Here is a 22052-nt window from a genome sequence, read left to right on the forward strand (position 1 = left end):
AACATGACTAAGTCAACATTTTCCTTCTGTTGTTATCCTTATTTTGTTATCCTTATTTTGTGGAAGTAGAATCTTGCTGCCTTTATTATTATTAGTTTATTATTGTCACGTGTACCGAGATAGTGAAAAAATAGCTATCCAGTCAAATCATACCATACACGAACGAGTACAATCAAGTCATACACAAGGACACAAAAAGCCAGAGTAACTCAGCGGGGGGACAGGCAGCATCTCTGGAGAGAAGGAATGGGTGACGTTTCTGAAGGGTCTCGATCCGAAACATCACCCATTCCTTCTCTCCAGAGATGCTGCCTGTCCCGCTGAGTTACTCTGGCTTTTTGTGTCTATCTTCGGTTTAAACCAGCATTTGCCATTCCTTCCTACTCATAAACAAGGACAACAGGTAGTGCAAAGAGAAAAATACGTTGTCGAGTTACAGCTGCAGAGAAAGTGCACTTTTGAAAAAGTGCTAAGTCTACAAGGAGGGAGGTTGGGTGCTTGGAACTACACCCAGAGCATGAGAAGTCCATAGAGTAGTTTGATGACAGTGGGGAACCTGTTCCAAAGTATGATGGTACATGCTTTCAAGCTTTTGCCCAATGGGAGAGGGAAGATTAGGGAATGTCCAAGGCATAACCAGTTCTTGATTATGTTGACTGCTTTCACAAGGCAGTGTGAAGCGAAGGTGGAATTGAAATTGAATTGATTGTGGAAGAGACTGATTTGTGTTGGGCTGTCTACGTCCACAACTCTGTAATTCCTTGTGGTCTTTGAAGGACCTATTGCCAGACCAAACAGTGATTTATCCCCATAAGATGTTTTCTATGGTGCATCTATAGAGATTGGCAAAAGGCAATGGAAACATGAACTTCCTTAGAATTCTGAGAAAGTACAGGCGTTGGTGTACTTTATTGGCAATAACATGATTGGTCCAGGACAAATTGTTGGTCTTGCTATTGAGGCAGTACAGCATAGGTTCGTGAGGTTAATCCCTGGGATGGCGGGATTGTCATACGAGGAAAGATTGGAAAGACTGGGCTTGTATTCACTGGAGTTTAGAAGGATGAGAGGGGATCTTATAGAGACATATCTATATACGAAAACTCTAATTTGTTTGTTTCTTTGTTCCTGAACTACAGCCAAAGCAGTACACGATAGCACGACAATTTTAGGCCCACCTTACTCACCGTCGTCCCTTTGGTGCTAATGGAAGTTTAATTGAAATCGGTGTTATATTTTAAAAGCTATTCACATTTTAAAGTTTAAATCTATCTCCTAGGGAGGGAGGGGGATGGAGGGAGGGGGATGGAGGGAGGGAGGGGGAGGAGGGAGGATAAGGGGGGTTGAGGGGGATGGAGTGAGGGGGAGTGGGAAGGGAGGGGGCAGGAGGGAGCAGGGGGAGGGTGGAGGAGAGGGTGCTGCACCAATGCAGGAGAGGTTTGGGCCCAACTTGGTCTAGTAAAATTATAAAAGGACTGGACAAACGAGATGCAGGAAAAATGTTCCAAATGTTGGGGGGGGTGGGGTCCAGAACCAGGGGCCACAGACTAAGAATAAAGGGGAGGCCATTTAAAACTGAGGTGAGAAGAAACATTTTCACCCAGAGAGTTGTAAATTTGTGGAATTCTCTAACACAGAAGGCAGTGGAGGCCAATTCACTGGATGAATTAAAAAGAGAGTTAGATAGAGCTCTAGGGGCTAGTGGAATCGGGGGATATGGGGAGAAGGCAAGCACAGGTTACTGATTGTGGATGATCAGCCATGATCACAATGAATGGCGGTGCTGGCTCGAAGGGCCAAATGGCCTCCTCCTGCACCTGTTTTCTATGTTTCTATGTTTACGCTTAGGAACTTGAGCTCTCAACCATTTTATATTATTTTGGACCACTGCTTTTGGTGAAGTTACTTAGCTTTTAGCAGCCCTTCTTTATGCTGGAGAATAAACCAGATATTAAACCATGAAACAAGATACTGCAGTTGCTGGAACCTGGAGCCAAAAACAAACTTCTGGACGAATTCAGCACGTTAAACAGCAGGTGTGGAGACAAATCACCGTCTTGATCTGAAACATCAATTATTGCATTAGTTGACGTTAATTAGATAATACCAGTACTGTGTAGTTGCCACCATGATCATTGGTTAAAAAAAGATCGGCGACCAAATTTTAAAGAAACTTATAGACAACGAAGAGCAAAGTTTAAAGCAATTTGTGAATCTAACAAGTTGCCAAACTCCCAGAGCAATGCAAGCATCAGTGAACTCTCAGACAAATAACAAACATGTGTGTCAAAGTTCACTTTTACTCTGAAATTATTTTATTTGCAGAATGGGTGAAGCTACCTCAGCCATTTAATTTTCAGCTGGACAATTTCACCATTTCAAGCTAATCACTTCAAGTGTTGGGCCCATTTTAACATTATTACTTCTCAAGGGTATTTCAAAGTAAATTTGTTTTCTTTACATCATAGCAGTAATCTAGCTTAGAAACAGATACCTTAGAAACAGATAAACATATTCCTAATTTCCTTACTGCAGTGGGCATTCACCAGGTAAGGTGAATGCAATGATAGATTTTGCCACAGGTCAACTTAGTCTTTACCAAACATCATGGACCACAATATCCTAAAATAACCCATTGAGCAGAATGACTACAGTTCTCTGCAAATCAGACATTTTCCAGATGTGGAAAGCCAGACTCATTCCCCCCAAGAATCATCCCACGAGGCAGCAGAGGCTCAGGGATACACAAGTATTTTAGTTTTTAATTAATAGCAACTAAACAACACTCAGGGTGGGAATCTCAAAATGCATAACCAGGGGACACCCATAGAACCAATACATAAATGAGCTGACTACGTCCTATACTTGACACCAAACTATCTGCAGAAGACGGTGAGTACCAACACAAAGGATAAATCTACCCAATCTTAATTATTAATGCACCTACTATAAATGCATCCTCCTACGAAAGCATTAGTTGTGGTCACAGTCCTTACGTACTTTCTCCAACCTCTATAGCTCCTGATGACATTATATGCTTAACCAGAGGCTGATGTCAGAATGTCAAGATCGCTCAGGGTCAGTTCCTGGTAGTGTATTGGGCTACATACTTAAAATGTGTGCAGACCAACCGGTTAGAATTCTGCAGACATCTTCAACCTTCACTAAGGTCCAAGGTCCCGCACGCTTTGAAGAGACTTTTCTAATTCCAGTACCCAAGATGTCTACCGATCAGTTGCACTAACATCTGTGGTGAATTACCTCGAGAGATTGGTCATGACAGATATCAAGTAATTCCTTAGTAAGGATCAGGAACCACTACAATTCACCATTCCACCACAGAAGATCAACAGGGTTACAATCTCGCTGGATCTCCACTACACCACTTGGACAATAAGAATATGTATGCCAGGTTGTTGTTCATCGACTGCAGCCTGTGGTTCAACAACATCATCCCATCCAAACTCAGAATTGGGTCTCTCTCATCCATGTGATTGGATCCTTGACTTCCTAATTTTCAAACCACAATCAGCACGAATTGGCAACAACATTTCCTCCTCGATACCCATCAACACAGGCACAGCTGAAGGCTGTGTTCCCAGTTCTCTCTCTTTTCACATGACTGCATAGCCAGGCACAGTTCCAATACCATCTTTAAATTCACAGAGCATACTACCATTGTTGAACAAATACTGGGTAATGACGAATCAGAGTGCAGGTGAAAGATTAAAAATATGATTGAATGGTGCCAGAACAACTATCTTGCTCCCAAGGAGGGAAATGCCAAGGGCAAAGTCAAGGATTCATGAACCTGCCTTCATCAACGCGGTGGCAGTAGAGCAAGTCAATAGCTTCAAGTTCCGATGCATACATTTCTCTGAAGATCTGTCCTGGGCCCAGCACATTGATGCAATTACAAAGACAGGACCAATTTCATTATCGCATTCCGTCACAGACCAAAATCACAAAACAAAATAAACATGGAACTGTCCATCTCCACATGTTTGCTTACCCAGTGTCATCACGACATTTATCCTCCAAGTGAGTTTATTATGTTTGTAAAAATTGCAATACCATCACTCGGATTTCAATGCATTTTGCTTTTCTAGTCTGTCTATCCTTCAGGAGAGTATTACACTAAACGTTGCATGTCAGTCCAGCCTCTGTTATTTAACTGATATCAGCTCCTTTGGTTACAATACTTCTCAGTGGATAAGTAGCTGGAACTGCTGTGCTTGAAGTCTGCTCAGTTCTTTTGACTGCAAAACACCTACTTGTGGAATCAAGCACGAGTACGATTTTTGTTGACACACTGCATCAAGCCAGGAGGGCAGTAAAGTCAAAAGTACACAATTTGGGTTAATTATGCAATCAGCAGTGTATGCTGGCAGACTATTTGCAAAGAAAGTTACATGGAGGGAAAGGTCCTTTTAATGTCCTTATCTTAGATTCATTTGTACTTCCCCACACAAAAATTGGGGGGGAGGGGGTTAGGCAGGATTAAGCTGTATTACATGCAGGACAGAACAGGCTTGGATAAACAATATGCTTTTATCTTCCTGCCTATCAATGTATGCACCGCCTCAGTGCTTTTGGAGGTCAAACCTTGTTAAAGTTTGCAACAAGAGAAATGCCAAAAAAAACTACCGTTTATAAGGAACAAAAACAAAACAACTGTAAAAATATTTCCTTAAACCAAACACACACAGGCTCCACAAAGCCAAGAGGTCTTATCATCACCTTTTTTATTAACTCGGGTTCACATGACAATTGGGAGAAAATGCTAGTCCTTTCACTGAGAGTTGTGTGTGATTCAACTTGCCAGTCATGTCTTTCTGCAGTTTTCATTTCAAAAAGATAAAAGGAACAGCAGGCCGTTGGCAAATGAAAGCAGTTCAAACATGGTGCAAATCAAAGGTCACATTTCTCGTGTGTTTGCCATGTTACTCGTTAGCTGTTGAAATGCAGATACAACATTTATATAAAACTAACAGGACAGCAATTCTTGCACACAGAAGGAGCTACACAATCTATTCCCACTACTGCCAGAATGAATGGAATACTTGTCCCCACTTCAAACAAAACCATGCGACAAGAGAGAACTGCAAAAAATGAGAAGTATTTAATTTTGTGACTCTTCGATCAACTGTAATTATTAAGTTAAAGTAAAGACAAAATCTAGAGAGCAAGAAAATTAAATAGATTATTTTATCATTCCCATTTCACTTATGTTGAACTTTAAGTATATAAACTCCATGAAGAGCATTAACAGGGAAGATGGAAAGTGAAGGATTAGAAAAAGACAGTCTGTGCATTTCATATCATATCATCATATATATACAGCCGGAAACAGGCCCTTTCGGCCCACCAAGTCCGTGCCGCCCAGCGATCCCCGTACATTAACACTATCCTACACCCACTAGGGACAATTTTTTACATTTACCCAGCCAATTAACCTACATACCTGTACGTCTTTGGAGTGTGGGAGGAAACCGAAGATCTCGGAGAAAACCCACGCATGTCACGGGGAGAACGTACAAACTCCTTACAGTGTAGCACCCGTAGTCAGGATCGAACCTGAGTCTCCGGCGCTGCATTCGCTGTAAAGCAGCAACTCTACCGCTGCCTTGTTTGATGCCACTGCCTTTAGTTGCCTGGATCCTGAAGGCCATCACCTCACTCCTGAAATCCCTGTCTTTTTCTCATTTGGGATTTCCTTAAACTCATCACCATCGCAATACCTTGAAAGTTCCTTGAAAGTAGTGTCACAGGTGGTCAAGGTGGCTTTCAGCACATTAACCTTCAACAGCTTGGGTTTCAAGAATAGAAGTTAGGATGTTATGCGACAAGTGTACAAAGTGCTGGTGACTACCGTTGAAGGATTGTGTTAAGTTTGGGTGATCCACCTATAGGAAAGATGTTGCTAAACTGGACAGAGTGCAGAGAAGATTTATGAGGATGTAGCCACGACTTGAGGGCCTGAGCTATAGAGAGAGGTTGGGTAGGCTAGGTGTGTATTCCTTGGAGTGTAGGAGGCAGAGGCGCAATCCTATAGAGGTGTACAAGATCACAAGGGGAATAGATAGGGAGAAGCTGAGAGTCTTTTACCCAGAGTAGGGGAATCAAGAACCAGAGGACATAGGTTCAAGGCGAGGGGGGAAAGATTTAATAGGCATCAGAAGGGCAACATTTTCACACAAAGGGTGTTGGGTGTGTGTAATGAGTTGCCAGGAGGTAGTTGAGGCAGAAACTATAACAACATTTAAAGGACACTTGGACAGGTACATGGATAGGAAAGGTTTAGAGGGATATGGGCCAAACACAGGTGGACAGGTGGGACTAGTGCAAAAGGGCATTGGCAAGCTGGGCCGAAGGACCTGTTTCCGAGCTGTACGACTCTAGGGCCTCATGTACTGTTGAAGGCATGTCTGCCAATAAGAATAAAACAGGAGGAAAGTCTGTTAAAAGAGTAGGGCTCAAAACCATCCCCTCCTGCAGCACACGCTCCAAGTCCAGGATCACTTCTTGTCATTCCATTTCTTGGGTCTCTCAGATAGCTGAAGAATCTTTGTGGGATCTTCAGATTCTGCCACATGGAGCAAGTGCTGTTTGCAGGGGCTGTGTGGATTGGTTATTTGGGAGAATCTGCACTACTTTTGCCTGATCTCCATGCTTTTGAGGATTTGAGTTGCTCAGTGTCTTACTAGAGCAGTCGGACATGGGATTTTCATGAGTTGATGGGGTGGTTAAATTTAGCCAAGCAGGTCGAACAAGCTTTAAGTCACCTTGTTTCTCCTGGAAATTTCCTGGCATGAAGGAGCTCAGAGTATAGTGAACATTTCAGGAATCTAGTGTTAGGTGTGTCAAAAACATGGCCTACCATTGGAGATAGCCAAAATGCTGGAGCAACTCAGCGGGGCAGGCAGAATCTCTGGAGAGAAGGAATGGGTGACGTTTTGGGTCGAGACCCTTCTTCAGACTGAAAATCACAGGAAGGGGAAACGAGAGATAGAGACGATATTGTAGAAAAATATAGAACAAATGAATGAAAGATATGTAAAAAAGCAACAATGAAGGAAACAGGCCATTATTGGCTGTTTGCTAGGTGAGAACTAAAAGCTGGTGTGACTTGGGTGGAGGAGGAATGGAAGGGAATGCAGGGGTTACCTGAAGTGAGAGAAATTAATATTCATACTCCTGGGTTGTAAGCTGTCCAAGCAAAATATGAAATGTTGTTCCTCCAATTTACATTTAGCCTCACTCTGACAATGAAGGAGACCTAGGACAAAAAGGTCAGTGTGGGAATGGGAATTAAAGTGTTTAGCAACCGGGACAGGTGAACTGAACGAAGGTGTTCAGTGAAACGATCACCTAGTCTACGTTTGGTCCCGCTGATGTATTAGAGTCCACATCTTGAACAACAGATGCAGTTAATTGAGATTGGAGGAGGTGCAAATGAACCTCTGCCTAACCTGAAAGGACTGTCGGGGTCCCTGGACAGAGTCTAGGGAGGGGGGTGGTGAAGGGAAAGGTGTTGCATCTCCTGCAGTTTCAGGGGAAGGTACCTAGGGAGGGGTGGTTTGGGTGGGAAGGGATGTTACCAGGGAGTTGCAGAGGTCTCTGCGGAAGGCGGAAAGGATGGAGATGGGAAGATGTAACATGGTGGGATCCTGTTGGAGGTGGCGAAAATGTCAGAGGATTGTGTTGCATGCGATGGCTGATGGGGTGAAAGGCAAGGACCAGGGGGACTCTGTCCCTGTTGCGACGAGGGTGAGGGGGAGCAAGGGCGGAGCTGTGGGGTCCCAAGGAGACACATCTGAGGGTATCTGTGATGAAAGAGGGGAACCCCCATCCCCTAAAGAATGGGGACGTCTCAGTTGTCCTGGTATGGAACACATCATCTTGGGCGCAGATACGGCAGAGACGGAGGAATTGGGAGTAGCAGTAGAGTTTTTGCAGGAAGCAGAGCGGGAAGAAGTGTAGGCGAGATAGTTGTGGGAGTCAATGGGTTTGTAATAGACATCAGTCGATAGTCTATCTCTTGTGATGGAGACGGTGAGATCAAGAAAGGGGAAGGAGGTGTCGGAAATGGTCCAAGTGAATTTCAATGGTTCAATGGTCCTTTATTGTCACGTGTGCCATTTAAGGTACAGTGAAATTTGATTTACGATACAGTCATACCAGAAAAAAGCAACAAGACACACAACTACATAAAGGTTAACATAAACATCCACCACAGCGGCTCCCCCACATTTCTCACTGTGATGGAAAGCAATAAAGTCTTATCTTCTTTCCTCCTTATTCCCCCACAGACGGGGCAGTCGAACCATCCGCAGTCAGGGCGATCGAAGCTCCCGCAGCCGACGATTGAAGATCCCGCGTCGGGGCGATCGATGCTCCCGCGGTTGGAGCTCCCGATGTCAATTCCTAACCAAGGGACCACACGCTCCACGATGTTATGTCCGCAGACTCCCACGGTTGGAGCTCCCGAAGTTGATCCCTGACAAAGGGATCGCAGGCTCCACGATGTTAAGTCCGCAGGCTCCTGCGATACGGAAAAAAATTGTATCTCTGTCGAGGGAAGAGATTAAACAGTTTCCCCCAACCCCCCCACTCCCCACATAATACAAAGCTAAAGATACACTAAAACATACATTTTACAACATACTAAAAACAACAAAGAAAGAAAAGGACGAGACAGACTGTTGGCGAGGCTGTCATTGTCCAGGATGGAAATTGGTGAAGTTAATGAAGTCCATGAGTTGGCATGGGCGCAGGAGGTAGCACTGATGCAGTCGGCGATGTAACGGAGATAGAGTTCGGGGATAGGGTCAGTGTCCGCCTGGAACAGAGATTGTTTAACATACCCTACAAAGAGGAAGGCATAGCCGGGGCCCATATGAGTGCCCATAGCTACGCCTTGGACTTGGAGGAAATGGGAGGAGTCAGAGAAGTTGTTGAGAGTAAGGACCAGGTGGAGTAGAATGTTAGTAGAGGGAAATTGGATGGTTCTGCGGTTGAGGAAGAAACGGAGGGCTCTACGGCCTTCCTGGTGGGGGATGGAGGTGTAGAGTGACTGAACGTCCATAGTAAAGGTGGGAGAGTGGAGACTCGGAAAGCGGAAGTCAAGAAGGGTATGTGAGGTATCTTGGACATAGGTCGGAAGAGATTGAACCTGGGGGGGATAGGATGGAGTGGAGGTACTTGGAAATCATTTCAGTGGGACCGGAGCAGACAGAAACAAAGGGTCTGCCAGGGCAAGTTGTGTTTATGGATTTTGGGAGAAGGTAAAACTGGGCCATGTGGGGCTACGGTACCCCTCCAGTGTTCATCAATCCAAACACGAACTTGGAAAAATCAGCACAGTAAACTCTCATTTTAACAGACCACTTTCCGTTATAGCGGAAGGACCTCCACCCCCAGCCGCTTCCAAGCCACATCTACAGCCACCGCCACCCTCACATGCACTCCGGTCACCCGCGACCATTGACTCCGCCAATCCTCACTTCTCCCCCGGCCACCAGCAGGCCGGAACCATCAACTCACCTGGATTCCAGACCAAGAGTCTGAAGGGTCTCAACTCAAAATTTCATCTATCCATATTCTCTAGAGATGCTGCCAGACCTGCTGCCCACTCCAGCACTTTGTGTCCCTTTTGTGCATTAACCAGCAACTGCAGCTATTTGTTGCTACTACTTCTACAATGTTAATTCTTTTCTCATAATCCCATACTCAGTTATAGAAGACAATTGGCAATAACGGACACCACTTCCCCCCCCCCCCCCCCCCTCAAGGTAAATTATAATGTTTTACTCTATGCCCAGTTGAGCAGGAACTTTGTCAGAATTGAGGTTATTTCTTCAGAAAGCCAAAGGATGATCTGATACATTAGAAAAAATGGTGATTTTACCACTGATGCTCACCTAAAGCACCGCAGGAGGCCCACACCTCTCCATGAATCTTTTGACAGCAGTGACACTGTGATAAAGGTCCTTTGTCTCTAGGATATTTAGCTTAATTTAGAGATACAGGGCCTTTGGCCCACTGATTCCATGCCAACCTTCGATCACCCATACACTAGTTCTACATACTACACACTAGGGGCAATTTACAGATGCCAATTAAGCTATAAACCCACACATATTTGGCATGTGGGAGGAAAGCGGAGCATCCTGAGAAAACCAACGAGGTCACAGGGAGAACGTACAAACTGCACCGACCGCACCTAGAGTCAGGACCGCACCTATAGTGAGGTAGCGGCTCGACCACTGCACCTTATAGTGCAAGACCCATTCTTGGAGAGGCTTGGGTAAAGTAGTGACCGACTTCAAAAAAATAATTCATTTCTGAAAACGAAGCAATGTCTCTTTGCAGTCAACCACAGGGTTGGTTGCTGCAAAGATGTTCAGCTGCCTCCCCTTGGGAGCCACAGAGCTGTTCCAAGGCACAGAGCACATTCAGCCTATTGAGAAACAGCAGACACGATTTTCACCTTACAGCAACTCAAAGAATATCGCAGGGAGCTGCACCAAACGGTGCACATTCTTTTTTCCAACTCTCTCAAGCAGGGGATTTTGCAGTGTGTGACCAGACTGAAACCAGCAGAAACATTTACTATTTTACATAGTTTTATCAAATCATTTCCAAGTCCATAAAACTCCAGTGAAGAGATCTTTTTTTAAACTCAGTAACCTGCCTTTTGGGATAATCATTGTTGTAATCTTTTGTCCTTTCATGTCCTCTGGACCATCAAATAATGCTACCAAAACTCAATCACCCCCCCCCCCCCCCCATCAGTCCCCAAGGCTGTGTACACAATACTCCCAAAGTGGTCTATTGCCAATCTTGTAAAAGAACAAAGTGCGGTGCTTTGTTAACATTGAACTAAGTATCGCCAGAATTACTGCCAATTCTCAATAAGCGAGCTTGGTATTTCGACTGATCATGCGCTGGTCATAGGTCGCCAGGGCTAAGCATTCTCGCCGGCTGGTCTGCTGCGTGTATACAGACCTGTGTTTTCCAGTTTTGCTTCGTAGAGGCAAGAAAATAACGCTTTAAAAATATTAATTAGATGTATTTATGGTTAATTTGTACTCCGGTAGACACAAAATGCTGGAGTAACTTACCGGGACAGGGAGCATCTCTGGAAAGAAGGAATGGCTGACATTTACCTCTACGAAGCAAAACTGGAAAATACGGTGGAAATGCAGGTCTGTATACACGAAGCAGATTAGCCAGTGAGAATGTTTAGCCCTTGCGACCTTTGAACGGCGCATGCTCAGTCGAAATACCGAACTCGCATATTCCCCCATTTCACATGATAGTTTTCAGTCTTGTAACCGACTCAATCAAACTCAAGGTTTGCTGTAAACACAAGTGGACAACGTGTTACAAAATTCCCCTTGTACTATACCCAGGAAGACTTGTGCCCTCAAGGCATAGCTGCCCATAATACAAATTATTGCCCAATCATGCAAACTCTGGAGATATGCAGTCACGTTTCTTGGCCTGATTTCTCAACACACATCATGAAGGAACTTGTTTCAATGGTGTGGTTTTGGACACCAGATACTTTTAAACTTTAAAACTGAGGTCACAAGAAAACTTAGAAAAAGAGCCTTAAGCAGGATTAGGTAAAAATGCAGAAGGCAGATTAAATGATGTAAACGATATAATTAGAGTAAACATCAGCACTGCAAGATTTGTCACCATAGATTTACTAACACCAAAATACCATTTTGATATCAATAGTTACACTGCAAGATACATTTATAAACTTACATTGACACTTGTATACAACATCACAGTTCCACGAATAAAGAAAAATCATCCTCCAAATCTGCACAACTTTGCATTTTTCTAATGTTTTTCTTGTCCATTTGGTGTACAATTAAAACCATGAATGTATTCTGTTTTATTCATGATTCCGTAGTTCAAATTAAAAACATCTTTGCTACTCTAATGGTGGACCGGCTTAATTCTTGATTTAGCAACTATGGGCTGCAAACACATTGCTATTGAAAAGGATAAAGGATGAGCGCATACCTTGTACCAGTTCTTTATTCTCCAGCTGAGTGCCAGCAAGCTGCTCTTCATAGGTTTTACTTTTCACTTATATGAAGTTCAAACAAATTCTAATTCTTGAAGTTCCAATTAAGTTTTCTTCCTGTGGTCTTTTAGGAAGCTGATTTTTAAAAAATTAAAAAATTCTCATGTGTCCATCTCTGATACAATCTTACAGAAAGTATGCTGGTCCTGTTTGAAAATTGCCTTTTCTTTTGGAAACAGACCACTTATGGTTTAATTACTTCCTACTACCACTTAAAAAAATTAGATGATCTTTGAATTCAATTAAAAATATAAAGTGAAAGGAGGGAAAGCAATTTACAATTTAAACATAATCCAAGATTATGAAATGATGCACAAGTTTTGAACATGCATCATATTTTTTTTTAAATAATTGGAATTAATAGAATTCCCATGCCAATCCAGAAAGCAATTGGAGATTGATCAGAACATGTGGAAATCTCTAAGATGACCTCAAAGACAATTTGGCAATGTCAAAGCAAGCAAATACTCTGACTTACAATGGGACATGTGCTGGTGACTTTAGTCATGGGCAAAGCTTTGGAATAGGGAAACTGAGGTGAAAAGAAAGAAAACAGAAGTACAAAAAGATAGCTGAGAGATACAAGTATCAAAGGCTCAAGATTTAATACTGGGGGAAATGACCAGCACCCCACCTGAAAGTTTGAGTTTTATTTTGCAGCACAGTAACTCAAGGGCTGTGCTGTGTTGTGCAAACCCACCTGTAGGGAAGCTCCAGAGGAAGCAACACATTGGCAATCAGAAAGAAGAGGATGGGAGCATGACCTCTGCTCAGGATTCCACAAATTCTCATGCCATCAGTTTAAACTCGGGCAAGGAAACCTTCTGCTGGTCACCTGCAACCCTTCCTTGACTGATGAAATGATACGGGGGATAGTAGACAACATTTGGAAGGGCAAGATCCTGTAGTACTCTGGATGATGGCTGTTAATGTCCAACAGCAAGAATGGCTACTAACTGAGCACAGAGGAGCATCAACAGCCAAAATGTTTCTTGTCAAAGCATGGGCAGAAGATCAACATGAACAAAAATACCTTTGATAATCACTTGATGCAAGCAGAAGAACATCATCCACTAAAATAACCCAATACATTCCTATCTTTGCCATTCTCATTTGCCACAAACCAACACTCCTGCAATGAGAAGGTGTGAGGCATGGCACCAGGTGATAGGTTTAAGGTGAGGAATAATAGGCTTAGGATGAGATCGTCGGGAGAATCACCCACTGAGTGATTGCAATCTGGACGCATCACTGAGAATGTGAAGGCAGTTATTCAGTATCTCAGAAGCACCTATATTGGTGCTTGAATCAAAGCACTGTAAGCCACAGACCACACTGGTAAATGGCATTATAGATAGCTACAGATGGTCAACAGGGACATTGTGGGCCTGCTATGCAGTGTGACCCCATAACAGACACATCAGGCAAAAGTCTATAGACAGCCCAACTTCAAGTCTATAGTCCTGCCACTTCAAGTCACGAATGGGATTGGACAACTGAGGCAGTGGCTCCTGCAATGTCATACCTTAAGGATGGGTGGAGTCTTGCATATGTCAAAGAAAAGGTCAAATTATTGTTAGCTGAAGGGTATCTCTCAGTCAGCATGGTTTAGTAGAGAGACACAGCATGGAAACAGGCCCTTGAGCCCACTGAATCTACGCCGACCAATGGTCACCTGTACACTAGTTCTATCCTACACACTAGGGAGAATTTACAGAAGCCAATTAACCTACAAACCTGCCATCTTTGGAATATGGGAACTTTGTCAGCGCCCTTTGTATGGTGACTTTTTGCCTTGGGTAAGCAAAGACAACGTCACATGTGACAATAAAGTATTCATTCATTCAAACTGGAGCACCCGGAGAAAACCGATGCAGTTAATGGGAGAATATGCAAATTTCACACAGACAGCACTCATAAAGGATGGAATCCAGGTCTCCACCCCCAGTGAGTAAAGGTTGTCTCTTGGGTTGCAATTAAATCTTTCTTCTCTCACTTTAAAGCATGCCCTCTCATTTTGTGACTCCCTTACTCATGGTAAAAGGCTCTGTGCATTCACCCTATCTATTCCCCTGTGATTTTATGCACGGCTATAAGATTACCCCTCAGTCTCCTGCACTCCAAGGAATAAAGTCCTAGTCTGCCCAACTTCTCCCTATATCAGGCCTTCGAAACCTGGCAACATCATTGTAAATCTTTTCTGTACTCCTTCCACTTAATGACATCCTTCCAATTGCAGGCTGATAAAAACTGAACACAATACTCCAAGTGCAACCTCACATATGCTTGACCTCTTGAAAAATCTAATTACAATGTCCACATTAGAATCATAGAGTCGCTCCCTCCACATATGTTACACAGATATTAGGTTATACATCACTTGGAAAATCTGTGCTATTCAGACTTAAAGAAAACTTTTCCAACAGGGAAATTAAAACATTTTCTCATCAAACAAAAAAATAAACAATTGCCCCATTTTTATTGAGGACTCCACAAAAATAACTCGGTGAACGGCAATGTGATAATGACTACAAGTCTATTTTAATGAAGTTGACATCTTTATTCATTTTTCAGGATGTGGGTGTTGCTAATCATCTCTACTTGCTGCAGTTGGTGATGAGCCAACACCAGTAACAACAATGGTCATGATGAGTAGATAAAAAGATGCCAGTACACACCTTCAATAAACATACATATCAAGTGGCCAGAAAATAATATATTGATGATTAACTTTTTAAAGAGGTGCCAATCATGATATTATTAAAGTTAAGGTCACCTTGAGGACGATCAAGATTCAATCACATTGTTGGAAGTCAAGAGTCACACACAAGCCGGGCCAGGCAAGAGTGGTTGATCTGTTGAACAAAATAAATGAAAAAAACAATCTGGTAAGTCATTATATGGACTGAATAACACTATAAATGAACTATTTTTCTGCATTTATCTATCACGCACACGCACACACACATATATTTTACAAATAATGTTAACTTTTGAATTTTAAAAATAAAATAAATTCCACAAGTCTATTTCCCCCCCTCTCATTTTCTGATTTTCCAGCCAGGAAACGGAGCAGAACATAGCAGCAAAGTTTGAAAGTATGTTGTTTAATTGGCTCATAGAGAGTCAGAGCAGCCAATAAGAAAATAAAGTACAGCAGAGCAGCCTATTGAGAATAACTGTGTTCTTAGGAAAAGTTTTGTGATTGAGGGCAAGTGCATTATGGTGCATAAATCCCCAGGTCATGACCAAGTACATTCTTGGACCTTGTGGGAAACTAGGGAGGAAATTGCGGAGGTGCTTGCAGAGATATTTGCATTATCTTTTGCCAGTGAAGTTCTGAAATACTGGACGGTGGTTAATGTTGTACCATTATTTAATAAGGGCAGCAAGGCCAAGCCAGGAACTACAAACTGTTGAGTCCGACGTCAGTAGTGGGAAAAGCATGAGAACATCAAAGAACTGGAGGAACAGCAGGTCAAGCAGCATCTGTGGAGGGAATGAATAGGTGACATTTCAGGTTGAATATGGATTAAAGATGGAGGAAAGGAATGGACCAAATGCATGTTAGAGCAGTGAAATAAATGCCATTAAAAAGCCAGTCAAATGTGAACGCTTTTGTTGGATACTAAATGCACAAAACAATTTCTTTAAATCTAACTTCACAAAATGCAGGAGGAACTTAACACAACTGTAGTTCAAAACAGGGAAAATGTTGCAAGCACTACATTTTCCTTCCACATCAAAAACAAAATTGCAGGGTGACTTGGACAGGCAGATGCAGTAGAACGTAGATAAATGTGAGGTTATTCACTTTGGCGGCAAAAACAAGGAGGCAGATTATTATCTCAATGGTGTCAGATTAGGTAAAGGGGAAGTGCAACAAGACCTGGGTGTCCTTGAACACCAGTCACTGAAATTAAGCGTGCAGGTACAGCAGGCAGTGAAGAAAGCTAATGGCATGTTGGCCTTCATAACGAGAGGATTTGAGTATACGAGCAAAGAGGTCCTTCTGCAGTTGTATAGGGCCCTGGTGAGACAACATCTGGAGTAATGTGTGTAGTTTTGGTCTCCTAATTTGAGGAAGGACGTCCTTGCTATTGAGGCAGTGCAGCCTAGGTTCATGAGGTTAATCCCTGGGATGGAGGGACTGTCATATGAGGAAAGATTGGAAAGACTGGGCTTGTAGTCACTGGAGTTTAGAAGGATGAGACGGGATAGAAAGATGTATAAAATTATGAAAGTACTGGACAAGCTAGATGCAGGAAAAATGTTCCCAATGTTGGAGGAGTAAGGAACCAGGGGCCACAGTCTAAGAATAAAGGGGAGGCCGTTTAAAACTGAGGTGAGAAAAAACTTTTTCACTCAGAGAGTTGTGAATTTGTGGAATTCTCTGCCACAGAAGGCAGTGGAGGCCAATTCACTGGATGAATTTAAAAGAGAGTTACATAGAGCTCTAGGGGCTGGTGGAATAAAGGGATATGGGGAGAAGGCAGGCACAGGATGGATGATCAGCCATCATCACAATGAATGACGGTGCTGGTTCGAAGAGCCAAATGGCCTCCTCCTGCACCTATTTTCTAAAATAAACATTTAGAGTGACTGGAAGTATCACAATTTAGTTACAAAGCACAATTCTTGGCAGTCTTGTTCATGAATGAAAATATGACCGTCAATATTAACGAAGAACACAAACATTCAACATGATGCTACTTGAACCAGCACATTGTTGAAAATAACCGCTGGCACCATCTGCTTGTCATTGTAGGAAACTACACTAAATTAACTTTCTATTCACTTTGTGTTTCATAATTATTTTTAAGATTTAATTTTCAATTCATGAACTTGGCATAAAAGGTATTGGCAACTTCATGAAAGCATTGGATATCTTAGCACAGAACGAGTTACAGAAAGCCCACAAAGTGGCTTAATGTTGTGGTCTCCATTAGATAGGGAACATTGAATGAGAGCTGCTAGACCTTCAAGAAACTCAACTAATGTTGAGTACTACAAACCTGTGAAACAAAGGCAAGTCCACGGAACAAGCTTAATGGAGCCCGGCACATTGAGGAGAGTTGGAACATGAGAAAAACAGAGTTCTGGAGGATCTTAGCCGGGCAGGCAGCATACGTGGATGAATGAATAGGTGACATTTCAGATTGGGAGGGGGAGGGTGGGGGAGGGGGTGGAGGAGGAGAGGGAGGGAGGGGGAGGAGGAGGGGAGGGAGGAGGGAGGGAGGGGGAGGAGGGAGGGGGAGGAGGGAGGGAGAGGGGAGGACAGGGGAAGGGATAGTGGGGGAAGTGGGGGAGGAGAGGGTGCTGCACCAATGCAAGAGAGGCAACCCTTGGGGGGAGAGGGAGAGGGAGAGGGGGGGAGGAGAGGGGAAGGGAGGGAGGGGGGAGTGAGGGGGAGGGAGGGGGGAGTGAGGGGAAGGGAGGGAGGGGGAGTGAGGGAGGGGGTAGTGAAGGAGGGGGGAGTGAGGGAGGGGGGAGTGAGGGAGGGGGAGGGGAGGGATGGAGGAGGGGAGGGATGGAGGAGGGGAGGGATGGAGGAGGGCGGCAAGGGGGGAGGGAGGGAAGGGGGGAGTGGGGGAGGAGAGGGCGCTGCACCAATGCAGGAGTGGTTTGGGCCCAACACTTGGTCTAGTTGCATACTAAAATTCAAATATATAGTTTATTCGTAAATATATATACATTAAACCAGAAGTGCATTTATGGTGTCGAAACAGCTTCTGTATGGAGAACTGTGTCAGGGCAAGCGCTCAGTAGGAGGACAGAAGAAACGGTTTAAGGACTGCCTCAAAGTGTCCCTCAAAGACTTGGACATCAACCTCAGCACTTGGGAGTCTCTTGCTCTGGACCGTCCAACCTGGTGCAGCAAGCTCACCACAGGAGCCCGTGCAGCAGAGAACAGACGCACTGCAGAGGCCCAGAGGAAACGCACCGCGCGCAAGGCGCGGGCTACTTCCACTGCAGCACCCATCCACTTGTGTCCTATGTGTGGGCGTGCCTTCCGCACCCGGATTGGTCTCACCAGTCACTTCTGGACCCACAGTCACCAATCCTTCAACTGAAAGTGAAGTCATGGTCATCTTCAAACCCGAAGGACGAACAACAACAACAACAACAACATTAGTTCTACATGTTGGTAGTGTGAGGACCTTTGCCTTTCATGTGGCCTCCCGGAATGATACAAACTTAATGTTTATGAGGGTTTGACACCAGAGTTAGTCCCTCAATGACAAGTGGCAGAGGTCCCGAAACTGAAGTTCTTCGTCACAAAACCTTTGCAATGGCTGCACCAAGATTCAGCGTGTCCCTCAGCACGTATTCCTGCATTCTGGAATGTGCTAGTCGTCAGCATTCCCTTACATTGTACTGAAAGAGCAACAAGATTTGGGCAGACGAAAGAGCACATTTCACCAGGTTGATGATCTCCCAGTACCACTTGATGTTTGTCTTGGGAATAACCCATAGATCAGTCACATGGAACAAGGTCCTTTCTCCATCTTCCAGACCCACTTTTGCATGTCGGTTATTTTTTATAAACAGAGAGTGGTGGGTGCTTGGATTGCACTGCCAGGGGTGGTGATGGAGATTCACTCCTTTGCAGAATCGCAAAACTGTAATCTTTTAAGCTGTTTCTTTAACGTACAAATTTTGAAAATAGTCCACAGAGGTCTCAGTTTCATCGCCTGAAGGCACCATTCCTCGAGTGTGTGATTCTGACGAGAGGAAGGATCTGACTGGGAGGGCCCTTCTCATCACCAGTCAAGAGAGACCTTGATATTTGTTGGAGAGTTCTGACGATGAGGCATTCTGCCAGACGATTAGGGAACTAAACTATTGCGCGCAGTTCTCATGACCCATAACTGGGAAGATGTGGAGGCTTTGTAAAGGGTACAGAAGAGATTTGCCAGATTGTGACTGGATTCGAGGGCATTAGCTATAAGGGGATATGGGACAAACTTGAATTTGTTTCTCCGGAGAGACCTGATAAAGTAAACAAAACGATGAGAGGCATACTGTAGATAGGGTAGACAGTCAGAACTGTTTTCCTACAGGGTGTCAAAGTCTAAAGGACATATCTTTAAGGCCGGGGGAGGGGGTTGGGTAGGAGTTTAGAGGTCTGTGTAAGATTTTTTTTTTTTAAACAGAGTGGTGGGTGCTTGGAACGCACTTGCCAGGGGTGGTGATGGAAATTTAAACTCATCTGCAGAATACCAAACTGTAACCTTTTAAGCTGTTTTAAAAAAAATATCCAAATTTTGTTTGCAAAACATCTCTAAATACTTCAGTGAGGCAATTTTGTCCTATTTAAATAAATTGGTTGAAAAGGACTTAATCACAAAAAAACAAATTTTCTAGTAATCCTTTTTAAGTAACTTTTAAAAATGACAAGTTACTTGGTGATGATATTGGTGTATGATCATCAGCCTTTTGAACTCCACTGTGAATTTCTCCCTAAGCCATTTGAGAGGTTCTAAGTCTACAAGCAGCTGGTCTGGAGATTGAATTCCCTTAACAATCAAGTTTAGCAATCTAATTGCTGTAAAGTGTTTAAGATTATTATTGGTAGGTTACTTGTAGTTTACTTTTCCTCCTCTTTGGACACCATGATCGTCCATAAAACATGTACAAATATCATTGGCAATTAATTCATTTAAGGTGCATGGCTGGATGTCAACCAGGAGAGGCTACAATTCAATAAAAGCACAACTGACCATTCTTTGCAATTTCACTAATGGAATGGAATACTTTGCTGTCACATGTGACAAGGCACAGTGAAATTCTTTACTGCATACCCAATGTATACAAATGCTTAGGGTTTGCCCAATATTGCAATAGTTGAAAAGAAAGGCATATTTTAGGCATTTAGTCATAGATGTACAATGACTAAATTAAAACAGTAGAGTTACCCCGTTTATTTAGACATTGCAATTAAGCCTGGACAACAGAACATCTTTTAACTACTAACATAAATGCAAATGAGAAGCCAAGCATGAATAATTAAACCAGGTGCAGCCAGCAAACCTTGAGGAATTGAAATACACAACAACTCGCTCATAGCTCATCAATAATTCAAGTTTACACTTTCTTGGGGAGGGGGGAACTCATCTGTCAAGTCATACTTGTGATACTGATGGGCAGTTGTAAAACTTCTTTCACAAAACACCATTTTTGACGGTGCAGGTTGTATATAGTTTGGTATTGTACATGTATTCACTTTTTATATAACTACAATGATTGCCCATTAAATAATGGCCAATAGTGGTTCATGGATCAAGTTGGTGCAATTGTTCCACTTTGATAGTTTAGTTGTGCAACAAATTTCTCCTAATTTTTCAAGGGGAAACCATCTTTAAGGGAGTGAATCATTGGTCCAAATCAGCTTTAAAAATTGGCGTTGTAGATGCGTTATCAAGACTATACTGAAAATATGTTGCTTAGATTAGAAAATGACTGGCTTCACTGTTGATTTTTCTGAGCAACCTAAGTATCCTGCTGGATGAAAATTATTCATACTGACAATTGATGGTTAAACTATTAATCAATAATACAGCTTCCTGGCATACTCGTTTCATTGCTAATCCTTAGTGACTTGCTATCAACTGTAATGTATGCCCTACTTTTGCTTTTAAAACCTTCAGCATATGCCACACACTTAATTTTTTTTCAATAAAGACATGGGTGAAAAGGTCACCAAAAAGGCTTGTTTACCCAAATATCAAATGACAAATCAAGATTTTGCTGAAAAGAACATTCAATTTATTCACTTTTTCCAAAAGGAAGTTCAGCAATGAATGAATGAATGGATGTAACATGTCCTAAATACGATTAAAAACCCCAAAATACTAGAAACACAGGCCAGGAAGCAGATTTGGAGGTTAAAATGGACTTGGGATTCTGACTGTTCATCTGAATTAGTTAGAAGAAAATTAGATACAGCTTATGCGGTAGAATCAGGTAAGTGAAGAGGACAAACTCAAAAGGAGAGGACAGTGGAGATAATACAATCACAAGTCAAAAAGTCAAATCGCAAGGCAAAAGGTGGGCAACAATGGGTCAACAAAGAACTCTATGGGGGCCGTCACAGCTGGATCAAGGCCAAAGCTGCTGGCGGAGCTTAAGAATAAACTTTTCAGAATAAACTCAACCTAATGCCAAATCCAGGAAGGCATAAAGTACCCAATGGAAAGAAATGCAATTCCTCAATCTTCTGTAACAGAGGAGGGAGCAGTTGTCTGGATAGGGAGTTGGGCAGAGGATTTCAATTCATGACAGGAAGCTTGGGGTCACACTCATGGAGTGAATGCTCAGCAAAGACATCAACCATTCTACGTTTCACACTACACGGACATTATGAAGAGCAAATATTGTATTCCAAATTCAAAGTGGGCAATGGTATTTATGTTTCTCCTGTGAGGCGCTTCTGGTACCCCTGACAAGAAAGGAAGATCGACACAAAATGCTGGAGTAACATCTCTGGAGAGAAGGAATGGGTGATGTTTCATGTCAAGACCCTTCTTCAAACTCAATGTCTAAATGTCCTGCAGAGTTACTCCAGCTTTTTGCGTCCATCTTCAGTTTAAACCAGCATCTGTAGTTCCTTCCTACATGAGAAAGGAAGATGAATAGGCATGAATGCCAAGTGGGAGCACAATCCAGCCGAAGAAAGACAACACTTCATTTGCATAGAATCTTTCATGGTCCGAGGCCACCTCAATGGTCTTTACAGCAAACAAAATACATCTGAGGTGCTGTCACTGTGGTAAAATAAAAAAAAAGCAGCAACAATATGTACACAAGTTGTGACAAACACCATTATGATAATCTGGAGAAACTCAGCGGGACAAGCAGCATCACTGGAGAGAAAGAATAGGTGACGTTTCTGGTCAACACCCTTCTTCAGACTAGCTAGGGATAAGGGAAATGAGATAGA

General features: G+C 43.1%; 1 protein-coding gene across 5 annotated transcripts in view; it reads right to left on the bottom strand.

The window, feature by feature from the left end:
• Window positions 1–22052, bottom strand: part of kank1a (KN motif and ankyrin repeat domains 1a) — a 226973-nt gene that overhangs the window by 136006 nt on the left and 68915 nt on the right. For 4 of the 5 annotated variants that reach the window (XM_078396073.1, XM_078396076.1, XM_078396074.1 and 1 more), the window contains one exon: window positions 14886–14964. The gene's annotated coding sequence lies outside the window, so the exon portion shown is untranslated. Of the gene's footprint in view, window positions 1–4012; window positions 4187–14885; window positions 14965–22052 lie in introns of those variants that run through there. The other variant, XM_078396078.1, reaches the window with a different exon arrangement.

This window comes from Rhinoraja longicauda, chromosome 3 (assembly GCF_053455715.1).
Source record: "Rhinoraja longicauda isolate Sanriku21f chromosome 3, sRhiLon1.1, whole genome shotgun sequence".
Classification (NCBI taxonomy): domain Eukaryota; kingdom Metazoa; phylum Chordata; class Chondrichthyes; order Rajiformes; family Arhynchobatidae; genus Rhinoraja; species Rhinoraja longicauda.